The sequence below is a fragment of the Maniola jurtina genome, chromosome 15 (genome assembly GCF_905333055.1).
Source record: "Maniola jurtina chromosome 15, ilManJurt1.1, whole genome shotgun sequence".
Lineage (NCBI taxonomy): Eukaryota > Metazoa > Arthropoda > Insecta > Lepidoptera > Nymphalidae > Maniola > Maniola jurtina.
This window is the reverse complement of record NC_060043.1, coordinates 7,386,172-7,398,264: the sequence shown is the minus strand read 5'-3', so window position 1 is coordinate 7,398,264 and position 12,093 is coordinate 7,386,172. Positions and strand designations below refer to the sequence as shown.

The 12,093-nt window shown below is 36.0% G+C and overlaps 2 protein-coding genes across 9 annotated transcripts in view; one reads left to right on the top strand and one right to left on the bottom strand.

Moving 5' to 3' along the window:
* LOC123872503 (ribosome biogenesis protein WDR12 homolog) overlaps positions 1-10,397 on the top strand; it is a 32,904-nt gene extending 22,507 nt beyond the window's left edge. Inside the window, exon 10 of the mRNA XM_045916822.1 lies at positions 10,194-10,397. The gene's annotated coding sequence lies outside the window, so the exon portion shown is untranslated. The remainder of the gene's footprint in view (positions 1-10,193) is intronic.
* The window catches only part of LOC123872499 (protein alan shepard), a 211,759-nt gene that overhangs the window by 14,100 nt on the left and 185,566 nt on the right, over positions 1-12,093 (bottom strand). The window lies entirely within an intron of this gene.

The following is a 12,093-nucleotide window of genomic DNA, read 5'->3' as shown; positions in this document are numbered from 1 at the left end:
TTTGACGATTCAAAAGTGCATACTTGTAAAAGTTTATTTGAATAAAAATGTTTCCATTCTATTCTATTCTAGAAGTAGGTATGAACTGTGAAATGGCATTATGTCACTCACCTGCACAATTTAGTCAATTTAAGTTTGTGAACTACTTGGAATTCCTGACCAGTTTTTACGTGAATCATGTACACCCACGACACTTCACTTAACTTCTGCGTTAGTTTTCTTACTAGAACTTTTACTAAAGATTACGTTACAATTGGACAATAGAACAGTTTTAGCTTGACTCAAACTGCTTTCTCGCAATTGAGTTTAAAAGTTTTATCTTATAGGAAATTGGAGGTAAAAGTCGTGGGTTTCTCCGAATTTCAGTCATTTCAGTTATATTATATTAATCTTGATTAGAATAAATTATTGTTCTACATTGTTTCGGTATCCACGGAAGATATTATTTTAATGTAGAATAGATAGATATAGGTATACCTACCTATAAATGCCACAAAATTCTTTCCTGCTTTTTCTATTCTAAATCGGTTTTTAGAGATAGAGCATGAGCATGAATAAAAAGAGCATATTAAAGAATTTTAAAATCAAACTATCTTTTATTGAAATATTTTCAACAAAAAAAAAAACATTCAAAATCGGTTCATTCTAATAAGCGCATCACTATCTGGCTAGATACACACTAGATACACAGATACACCCATACACAGATACACCCATACACAGATACACCCGTACACAGATACACACGCCAAACTCTGAACACCCCTTTGTTCGTCGGGGGTTAAAAACATGTTCTTCAAAAGTATGCTACTGTTTTACAAAATATTTTAAAACTTATTTTTGCCATCGCTTCAGGAAATGGTCTCAAAATATGTGTGAACTGTGAACATGCATAATTTAATTCTGTGTTGGTATTTTATGCTAAATGTGATGTCATTTCGTACCTTGGCTTCTCGGCTCGACAGGTTTTTGGCAGTGACATGCCTAATGAGAACCAATCATTACTTCGTAAACGCGTCGCAAACTTTTGACAGAGGGCATTCAAAGAATATTGGTAGGTAGGTACGCGGAGCTTCTCAGAAATATTCTTTAATTTATTTCGCCTCGGCTTATGAGGACAAGTCTTCGAAAAATATTTGAGGAAAATTCTCGCTTTTTAACTTTTGGAATTCATTTACAGGTAGGCAATCTTATCTGATTCGAAAATAAAACGTTTGCTAAAAACTTTTCAAACACAAGCTTACCCATTGCCTCGTATCCTACGATGTTGAAACCAACATATTCAAAAAAAAATTAAGACCATTATTAGAATCACAGAACGGTTGCTTGATAAAGGCTAATGTAACATGTTAATTTTTTGAGGAAGCAATAATAATAAAAGTTATTTAAGTATAAGTTTCACAGATTATGAAAAGAGAGACCATTTCCTAAATCTTGGAGAAAACTTAAAATCCTTTAGTATTAAAATTCATATGAAGTTTTCAGTTAAATTCAAATTCATGTCCGTAGTCCGTACAAAAGCTATAATTGAATAGAGCTTTCTGCACGTCTACCTTAAGCATAAGAATGGAAATTAAGTATATACTTACTTATCTACCTATTTGAATATCTTTCTGAAGGATCAAAGGCTGAAGAGAGTTTTTCATCTGAATCAAATTTCGGAGTTGTTATGGATTAGTTGTTTAGGCTGAATTACCTGAAACCATCGCAAAGTGTTTGGTTGTATTTTTTTTTATGAAGAGATAATATTAAAATGTACCTACAGTTTGTCTTAAAACTGTTTTTATTAGTGTTCATTTCGTAAAATCCCCATGGTCTTCCTTCTATACAGATAGTCATTTGGCCACTCAACTCATACCTACTGATTACATAGTCGTATCAACTATTTAAAACATAGATATCTATAAACATAGTTTTTGGCTATTTAGATATACTAAAGGTGATATTATAATAATGATACTAAAGTTAAATCACAAAACTTCACTTAACCAGAGATACCTGAACGGGCCTTTTCGGCGTTTCAAGTAACTCGCGACTTGTTGACACGCCTTTGAAAACAGGTGAAAATTTGAGAGTCGTTGTCGCCAACGTAGTGTATTGTTGAGTACAGGCGTCAGGATAGCTAGGGCTTGCAGCTAGACGAGGGTTAGTAGAGGACCCTTGCGTTTCACAAGGACATCATCGCAGTTTATGTAGGGAGAATGCAGGCAAAATGAAAAGTAATTTACAGCGCAAGTGACTTTGTTTATTGGGTTAAAATTATTTAGTAGTACCTACTGTATACGTAGGACGGACAGTTTGAATTATTATTATGTTTGAGATCCTTACTCATTTGGATATTTCCTTACCTGCCTCTAGCAGAATTTGCTCGGATCATTGCACGGATTAGAAAACACATCGCAATCAAATGTGTCGCTATCCGAAATCTCGATTTTTCAATACGGCCATTTAAAGCTTTCCGTTAAAACGGAGCTTTAGAGCGGTTACGCACTCATCCGATCCGAGTCCGTGAAAATAAAGATATAAAAAAACTCGGACCGAACTCGGATATTGCTCTCTAATCGAAATCCTATTCAGTGGACATCTTTGACATATGACCGATTTGAATCCGAGGCACATCCGAGACATTTTCACGGATGTCGGAGAGAACTCGGCTGACGGAAGTTGGAGCTAGTGCGTAAGCTACCATACAAATAGGATTTAGTGCGTAACCGCCCTAAAACTACCAAGTATAAAGTGACACTAATGTCATAGGTCATAAAAGTTATCAAGACGGGATCTTTACAAAGGACCTGATTTTTCCAGAAGAGCTGATGTAGTTGTAACTCAGAACTCCTAATTTTTGGTCATGTTTTAGTCTATTTCAGTCTAAAGAAAGTCTCGTCAAGGCCTTTTCGCTGTTTTAAGTTACTGTCAACTTGTCTGCATACCTTTGAAAACAGGTGAAAATTTGAGAGTCGTCACAAACGTAGTTTATTGTTGAGTGCAGGGCGACAGTTAGCTAGGGCTTGCAGCTAGACGAGGGTTAGCTGGAGGGCTCTTGCCGCATTACAAGGACATTATCACAGTTTGCACAGAGAGAGTGCCGGCAAATGAAGTGTAGTTTATTTACTATCTACGAGTAAGTGACTTTGTTTAGAGGACTTTATATTTCTTTTTCATTCTACCACCTGTTATGAACTGTATAAAATGGGTATATTTTTGGAGTAAGTATTAAAGTGTGGTAAACAAAAAAGCAGTAAAAAGTTGTAATTAAATCGTAACTCAAGCTCACGGCCACGCGGGCCGTGAAGTTTATCGCTATATAATACTATTTATCAAGTAACATGATTCCTTACATCCTTCCTTATATGTATGTAAAATATTCACATGTTAACTCTCTGCCTTCAATTCACAGTGCGAAAGTCGTTGTGGGAATGAGTGTAATTGTTTATTCCAAATTCCGCAATCAATTCTAGACTTGCCTTTACACAAGTTTAAAAATCTATTAAAAGTAGGCTCCTAAAAAAAGCATATTATACAATCGAAGATTATGTACCTAAATTATAAAAGAACGTAGATTTAATTCGCAATGCGCGGAAGCGCAATTGAATAATATAGGTAGGTAGTTACATGGAATAATTGATCATATTCTAAACCGATTTTTTGAAAAGAGCAACCGCCGAGTTTCTTCCTGGTTCTTGTCGATAGGAAAGGCATTCCGAACCATTGCTGAATTTAGGGATTCAAAGGAACTTGTAAAAGTTTCTATTTCCACCACCTTTTGATAATTAATCTTATGTAGTTACTTAGCTACTTATACGTGATTTTACCTTAAAATAATAAATAAGAACAGCTGTGAAGCTGAGAATAATATTACAACTTTATATTCCTGTTTCGGATGATTGACGTTGATTATATTAACCCCTTTAAATAGGTAATGCTTTTTACATAAAGTCTACATATTCGTTGTACCTATCAATGGATAACATGATTATATTGTAATCATCACACAGCCGTCCGGTATCGTGTCATGTAAATGTTAATTTATTTTCGTAATAATGAGCTGAACATCCAACGATGACTTCCCATGGATAAGCTTTATCCTCGTTCCAATCATGCACATTCATTGCGCACACATCGACAGCTGTGGTGATGACGTCGTGCGGTCGCACACACGTTCAACATGCGATGACGTCACGCACATGGGTGGTTGGGGGAGTAGAGGGGGCGAACGGCACTCAACAGTTGGTCCCGGCTCGATAGCGCAGCGCGTGCGTGCTACGGACAACGTCACATGGCCGTCACTAGTGTGACCAAATATATTTTTCTTACAAGACATCTGTCCATATATTTTTTTAACCCCCGACCCAAAACGAGGGGTGTTATAAGTTTGACGTGTGTATCTGTGTATCTGTCTGTGGCATCGTAGCTCCTAAACTAACGAACCGATTTTAATTTAGTTTTTTTTTGTTTGAAAGTTGGCTTGATCGAGAGTGTTCTTAGCTATAATCCAAGAAAATCGGTTCAGCAGTTTGAAAGTTATCAGCTCTTTTCTAGTTACTGTAACCTTCACTTCTCGGGGATATTATAAATTTTTAGTTAAAAGATAGGCTTGTGCTTGACGACAATCATGCCTAACAAAAAGCAATGATGAAGTCTAGCCTTGAAGATATTTAGGTTATACGGCAGAAAACACGGACACCGGAAGGGCATTCCACACCTTAGCGGTTCGTATTAGAAACGTTGAGCAAAAATATTACCGGAAAAATATTTACTTCGATAAAAAATACAATCTTTACAGTACCTTCAGTAAAAAAATAGATATTTAAGATTTTGCAAGGAACGAAAAATTTACATGCTTCGCTAATTAGGTGCATAGGATAAACAATGCTCAATATCTCAACGGTTGAGGAGCGGACTGAATTCCGAAAGGTCGCTGGTTCAAACCCCACCCGTTGCACTATTGTCGTACCCACTCCTGACACAAGCTTTACGCTTAATTGGAGGGGAAAGGGGAATATTAGTCTTGTTTAGCATGGCTAATATTATTTTTTATAAAAAATAAAAAAATGCTATAAAATCAAGATCAGCTTGTAGAGCATAATATTAGGTGGATATGAGGAGATTTTTGAGCAAACAGTTATGGCAAAAACTAATCAATAACGGGACAATCCAAGATACATCAAACAAGAGACAACCTCACACGACCGTCACACAAACTGCGATGCATTAAACCCATCCGTATCTGTACCCAAAATGACCATTTCGTTTCAATTTAATTAGGAGAACAGAATCGGAGCGAACCAGCTGCTGCTCTTCAACGAGACGCATGAAATTTACGAATTTTTATGAGACTTTGTCTACGATTCACGAGGAGCGATGTTGTCTACGATTCTCATACTGATGAAGAGACTTACATACTGAGACTTGATGAAATGAAACAAAAATCCCATTCAATCTATTTAAATTGAGCGCTCCATTTGTTTTATCGTCCATTCAATCTCCGTATCGGTAAATCTATTCAGTGTTGACTACCTCGGGAGTTAAGCCTCGTATTTTTTCCATTTTCATTTTTAGACCTACTTTTTTGTAATAAGCTTGAGTAATTATAATGGATACGAGAGTGGACATAGTTTTCTGTATGATATTGTGACATCGTGATGGTTTGTAGCCATAAATCGATTTAAAGAATAAAAGTAGTTTATGTTTTTATTATTTATACCTAATACCGCCACACAAAGTGATAGGTATCAGATATAAAGTTATTTTTTATTCCGGACACCCGATATACGAGTAAAATGAAAGCCTCTCAAAAAATCATACAGCGGTGATCTCCCAAATTTAAATATCGACAGCTGGTAGAGCCTACGTCACTGTGCCATTATCATAATTTAACAAAAAACACTTGCCCTTCGTACAAAAAACCCTTTTTTTAGTGCGATCTGACCCGACCCGCGATCTACAATATTGAACAAGTTTTGAGGATGCTGTTGCCTTTTCACGTATCCGACATTTTCGTAAGGGAATATTATAATAGGCTAGGAGGTCGAATGTCACTAAAACGCTTAATATTTTGTATACTTATAAAAAGAGCAACTGCTGAGTTTCTTGTCGGCTATTCTCAGTATAATTTCATTCTAAAACAGTGCGCAGTGGTAGAGCCACAGACACTATTATCTTAGTTGGCCTAATATGAAATAAATAAATTTTATGATATCGGAAAGAAAACGTTTTTTTTTTACAAAATAACCTTAGTAATAATAATATATAAATACGTGTTCAGAATTCATTACGAGTATAAAGACATTACTAATTCCATGTTTCTAAATTAGCAACACAATAGACGTCTTATAGCGAAAACAATTGTGACTTCACATACCTCGTTATTATACGAATAATTTTACTGCTGTGGTATGGTATTACTACGAATATCACTTGAAACTGTAATAGTAATATACTTAACTTTTTCATGTGTAATTTTTATCTTAGACTCAATGTATGCACATAGGTATGTACATATAGAATGTTTCTCAACCTTTCCCATTCTTTCCCACTTTACTTTTCTATTCCCTGCTATTTCAAAATGTCGCTCACAACAACACCATATACTATTTTCGCCTATCGGATTTTCACCGTACTTCGTCAAGTTTTGTATTCATGATACCTTCACGAGTATGTTTAAGAGAATATATTTCTTATAACATGTTATTTTCACGAATCTACGACTTAGCTGCTTATACTTCTGCAGGATTATCGTTCTTATTCGTTACAGTGAAGAATATAAGCTTTGTTTTTCGTAAATACATAAAAGTTTATTATTTACACATTACTAGAAGATGATCCCATGACTTCCTCTGGGAACTTTTTGATTTTCTGAGATCTTATATTCACCTCTGGGATGCAGGCTATCTCAGTTCTAAATTTGATGGACGGAAAGCTGACAGACAAACGAACCGATAGACACAATTTCGCATTTATATCTAGTCTTGATAAGAAATATGGATTATTATTAGCTACCTAATTTTATTTTTGAATAGGAGGCGCTTTCTAAAACTAAAAAGAAACGAGTTAGCAAATGGTGCGTCACTGTAAAACAGTCACATTAAATTTAGTGTAAAATTCTCCCACAAAACATTAAGCGAGGAATGTTTCGTGAGTTGTCGCTCTCGAGGGGCTAGGGTCCTTCACCTTCCGCTATGGCGGAAATAAATCTAATTCTTTGGATGACAGATATCAGCAAGCCTTGTTTATTTATACTTTCACCCGCAGTTGGAGGGTCGCACATATGGGACGCGCTCCTTCCCTCAGTGCACTAAAATAATCTATTATCTCCACTAAGCCAATAAACGTAAGTATACGAGAGCTTGTTACGGAATTATTTCCTGGTCGAAAAATAGTTTTACGATAACTCCGTAACGCAAAGATAAAAGCAGTAAGTGTATAGCAACGCAGAAAAGAACACCTTTTGCACGCGATAAGACAATACGTCGAAAATGTTATTTGAAATTCTTCAGAGAACATTAATAATAAGCAATAGAACAGCAATAATTATAAAAAATATGGTTTTTGTTTTATTATGTGTCACCGGCTCACTACTAAGCACAGGGTATCTCTCAGAATGAGAAAGGTTGGGCTATAGTCTACCACGCTGGACTTCACACACCTTTCAGACTTCAGAGCAAGTGATATAGCTTATAGATATCATCGCTTTCTCAAAATTTAAAGTACTTACTATGAATAGTAATTTCTATAAGTACCTATAATATAATTATGTACTTTGAAATTTTTCGTTGTCTTTACATTTAATATAAAAAGTGGATCCTTAAAACGGTCCCGGGAATAAAGGTAATTTCATTCAGAAAAATTTGGAGAGCGTGTCGTATTAATTTAAATATATCAGCATATTCTTTGTGGATACGGCGTGCGTGAAAATGAGCTGAGGAGGGTTAAGTGCGTGGGCCGTGGGCGCTAGACAATTCTGGCGGCTGGCGGGGAAATAAATGATTGGTTCCTTACTTGGATGTGATGTGAACAGCTAATGCATTATTACTACGTTGATTCGTGAGCACGTAATTTCCTCTTAATTTTTTTTTATCCGACTACGGCTAAGCCAGAAGGAAGGGTTATGATTTTGTCTATGGTGTATGTTTGTATTTCTACCATGGCGCCGAAACCACTGAGCCGATTTTGATGAATGCGTTATTATAGTATGGCATTATCTATCTGTTGTAAGCATCACTCAAAAAAGCAGGTAGGTATTATTGAAATATTTTTAACGAATAGGTAAATTGAAATGTCCTCTTGAAACTTAGCTCGGTTTTCCGAGAGATTTAATCTAAAAAAGAAATGACAAAACTAATTTAATTAGAGCCCGATTGCTATCGCAAGTCACAACATCTAATTATCCAGTTCACGATCTCATCAAAGGTCATTCCGAGTCTCGTAGGGAGACTCAAAATATAAAAACCGTCAAAATACCCATTTTTATACACATGATTATAAAATTGCCTCCTTCAACAGATCCAATGAGCCAAATATCGATTTAATTCAACTAACTTCAATAAATAAATTAATATCATTTGTAACAACCAATAACCTAACACTATCTATCATATCGTTCGGGTTTTCGGTCCTCCTAATGCTCGTCTTATTGCGGATATGAGTTCATGGTACCCGTATCGCATTTTACTACAAAAAACCACCAATCCCTTTCACCAAAAAAGTACTCTCCATTGGCTGCCACGCTTAGAAGAGGGCGCGATGAATCGAACATGCTGCACGTTGTGACAGTTGACATATAGCAGTCATTAATCAACTGGTCAAAGGTAGGTCTTTAGACACTATTATCACTGTACGTCCCAATCAAACTCCTGAACTGTTAATCGTTTAGAAATGAATATTTATTTTGATCAGCTAGATCATCATCAAGATCAACCCATCGCCGGCTCACTACTGAGCACGGGTCTCATCTCAGAGTGAGAAGAGTTTGGCCGTAGTCTACTATGCTGGCCACGTGTAGATTGAGAACTCTCAGGCTTGCAGGCTCCCTCACGAAATGTTTTCCTTCACCGTTCAATCAAGTGATATTTAATTGTTTAAAACGCACATAACTCTTAAAAGTTAAAGGTCGGCCCGGGGTTGAACTCCAGACTTCCCGAATAGGAGGTGAACGTCTTAACCATTAGGCTATCACGGCTCTAAAGAGAACTTCGAAGAGATAGGTAACATTGTGCCAATCTAACGTGGCAATAAATTAAAACTCGCGCAAACTGAAAATTCACTCGCCATTTTAACTCTAAGGTGTCATATGAAAAGTAATAAGGACTAAAATCTTACTGTACATGACAGTTGACACATGAAGCAAAGAATGGCGAGTGAGAACTTAAAATTTATGCAATATACATATGTACCCACAGATAGGAAGGAACGCATTTTCTAAACAAGTCGATGCCGAATATCTCCTTTTAAAGAAAATTGTGGTCCACGAATGATTTATCGATACGTACAGCTAATAAACCGCAGTCTAGAAAAAATGTTGGCCCATATCCTATCGGCGAATGTACGCCAATCCTTAACGTTTAGCTTCATTTCTATTTCCGATATGGCCCTTCCAAGTGAGCCGTTACCGGTTCAGTTACAAAAACTAGGTTAAGTAATCGGGCAGTGATACTTGTTTAAAAAGGAATTATTGTTTCAAAGAACGACGTGTACAGCCTTTGATTGGAATTGATTAGAAGAAACTTAGTATGTATAACGCTACCTACAGCGCCCTACTAACTACTTTGCATTTTTTATCGCTGTGCTAGAATGTCTACACTTGAGTCAATTTAATATACACATATAATATACACAGTATATTATATTATAGTATTAAAAAGTTTTTTTAGTAGTAAAACTACTTTATCCGGAAGAAGCTTAATAGACATTGATAATAATAATTTTAAAACCATGTCACTAAAAATAGTAAGCCCAACCGTTTAAAATACAGTTTGAAAATGTTTACTAAAAGCTCTTCACGCTGCTTAACATGGACAGACCGACGTACACAAAAACTAAATAAAACAAACAACTAAAATTGATAGCTCCAAGCCTTCTTCGGTTTATCATTTTACGACCGACTAGGATCATCGAAGTTTTCTATGACTAATTTTATTGCCCTACCACATGTATGAACTAGAATAATTGAATTAACAAATATGTTTTTGTTGCAGATTTGATGAAGATTAAGCCAGCTACGAAGATTTGCAAACATTCATCAGAATTCATTTTTTTTTATACAAGTATCAGAAGAAAACAATGATAAGTAAATGTCTGAAATAATGTTGGTTTCCTAGCAATGTGACCTTTTAATCTAAAACTATTTTTCTATAAATGATAGAACAGTAAAATAATTCAACTAGTGAGTCTTTAATTAACTTTTCAATAAAACGGCTATCTGTAAAACTTAATGTAGTTTTATTCACATAAAATAAGGCAGCGAGTTGTTGTTTATGGGTTATTTTAGTGGAAAACTGACTATCTTTTATAAGTGCTATCATCATAGATTTTAGTGGCTATTATTTATTGTAATAAACATTAATAGGTATAGCATCTTTCGATCAGGCAACACTCGTAAACTGAATAATGCAGATTCATAAATGGAAAATTGACTATTATTGGATTCGCCTTTGTTGCTTTTAAGCCCTGATAGTTCAATTAAGTTTCAAGAAATTCAAACAATCAACAATAATAGAAGTGCAGTAGAAGCTTTTCTAAATTTAAAGGATCTAAGAAGATCAACTATTAGTTCTAACGTTAAATACATAAGAGCCGGATTAAAAAAACAAGAGCTAAGGCCTGAGGAAGTGTAAAGCCGTTCACATCCTTAAAATAAAATACAAAGCAACTTCCGGATAAAGTAGCTTAGCACGGAACTGTAAGAAAAGAGTTCAGCAACGCGGCCATGAGATAAATCCTGAAGGAGACTGTTCGTAATAAAACACGTACGACGCGGGGCGCTACATTTTATTTCTGAAAGCGATAAGGACGCGAGAAATTCCTTTTACGAGATTCTTGCGGAGGGGAGTAGCGACGGGCATGATTGCTAATTTTAAATCACTTTTATTCTGTGAAATTATTATTTTTCTTTATAACGATTTCACAGGCGAGGCGATTTTTCACGGAAAGATATTTTTTAATTTTCGCACTGAGGGACGATCGTTTGCTACATTAATTTAATTAGGAATTTCATCAAAATCAATAGCGCTGATATTTCACGGAAAAAAAATATTCGCACAGTAAGTGCGAAAATTCACTTTTCGATTGTTTGCCACATTATTTAAACTGGATGTTTTTCCGTTTCTAATACACAAGGATGTAAATGTTTTCGCTCGCGTGCTCCTTACCTCGGGTTAATGACCGCGCGCGCGAACTTAATCAAAGCGTAATTAAATTTTTCGAACTTTGTGAGATTTTGTTTCGTGAATATTCACGAGCTACTTTAAGTAAGATAGCAAGTGTTACAATAATGAAAAGGCTTTCACGTGATTTTTCACATGCTATCTGAGAAATGGTCCATCTCTAGAGGGGAGGTAGGGGTGCAGTACACGACCCGCGCGACATCTGGTTTATGTCGACGTTGGTTCGTAAACTCGGAGAAGGCGGGCGCCTGTCGACCCCATCTCGCCGCTCAAAACGTTCGATGCACCGTGACAATGATCAATGTACTATAATTACTCACCACAGATATATATGTTAACGAAAGCTCGGTGTATTTTAATCACGCGTGATGTACGGTCCCTTCTGTCCGAACTTGTCTCGTTATTTATCTGTTTATGCTTTATTTATTAGTACCTACCTACGCCAGATGAAAGATGCACATCTTAAGATGGTCTTGGTAAGTTGCTTGAGCCGTAATGAATATTTTTTATCACATTTTCCAGCAATTTTTCGGATAAGGGTAGGTCCCTTTAAGTTAAAAGTTAGCATTACGAATTAACTTCCAGCCTGGCGCATGCACGGTCAACCTGAAAGAACATGCATAGCTACTTCAAAAAAAAAAAATGTGCAGACAGTGGATACTGCCGACAGAAGTGAAAACTTGAAACTATGAAATAGCAGTGTTTTTTTTTT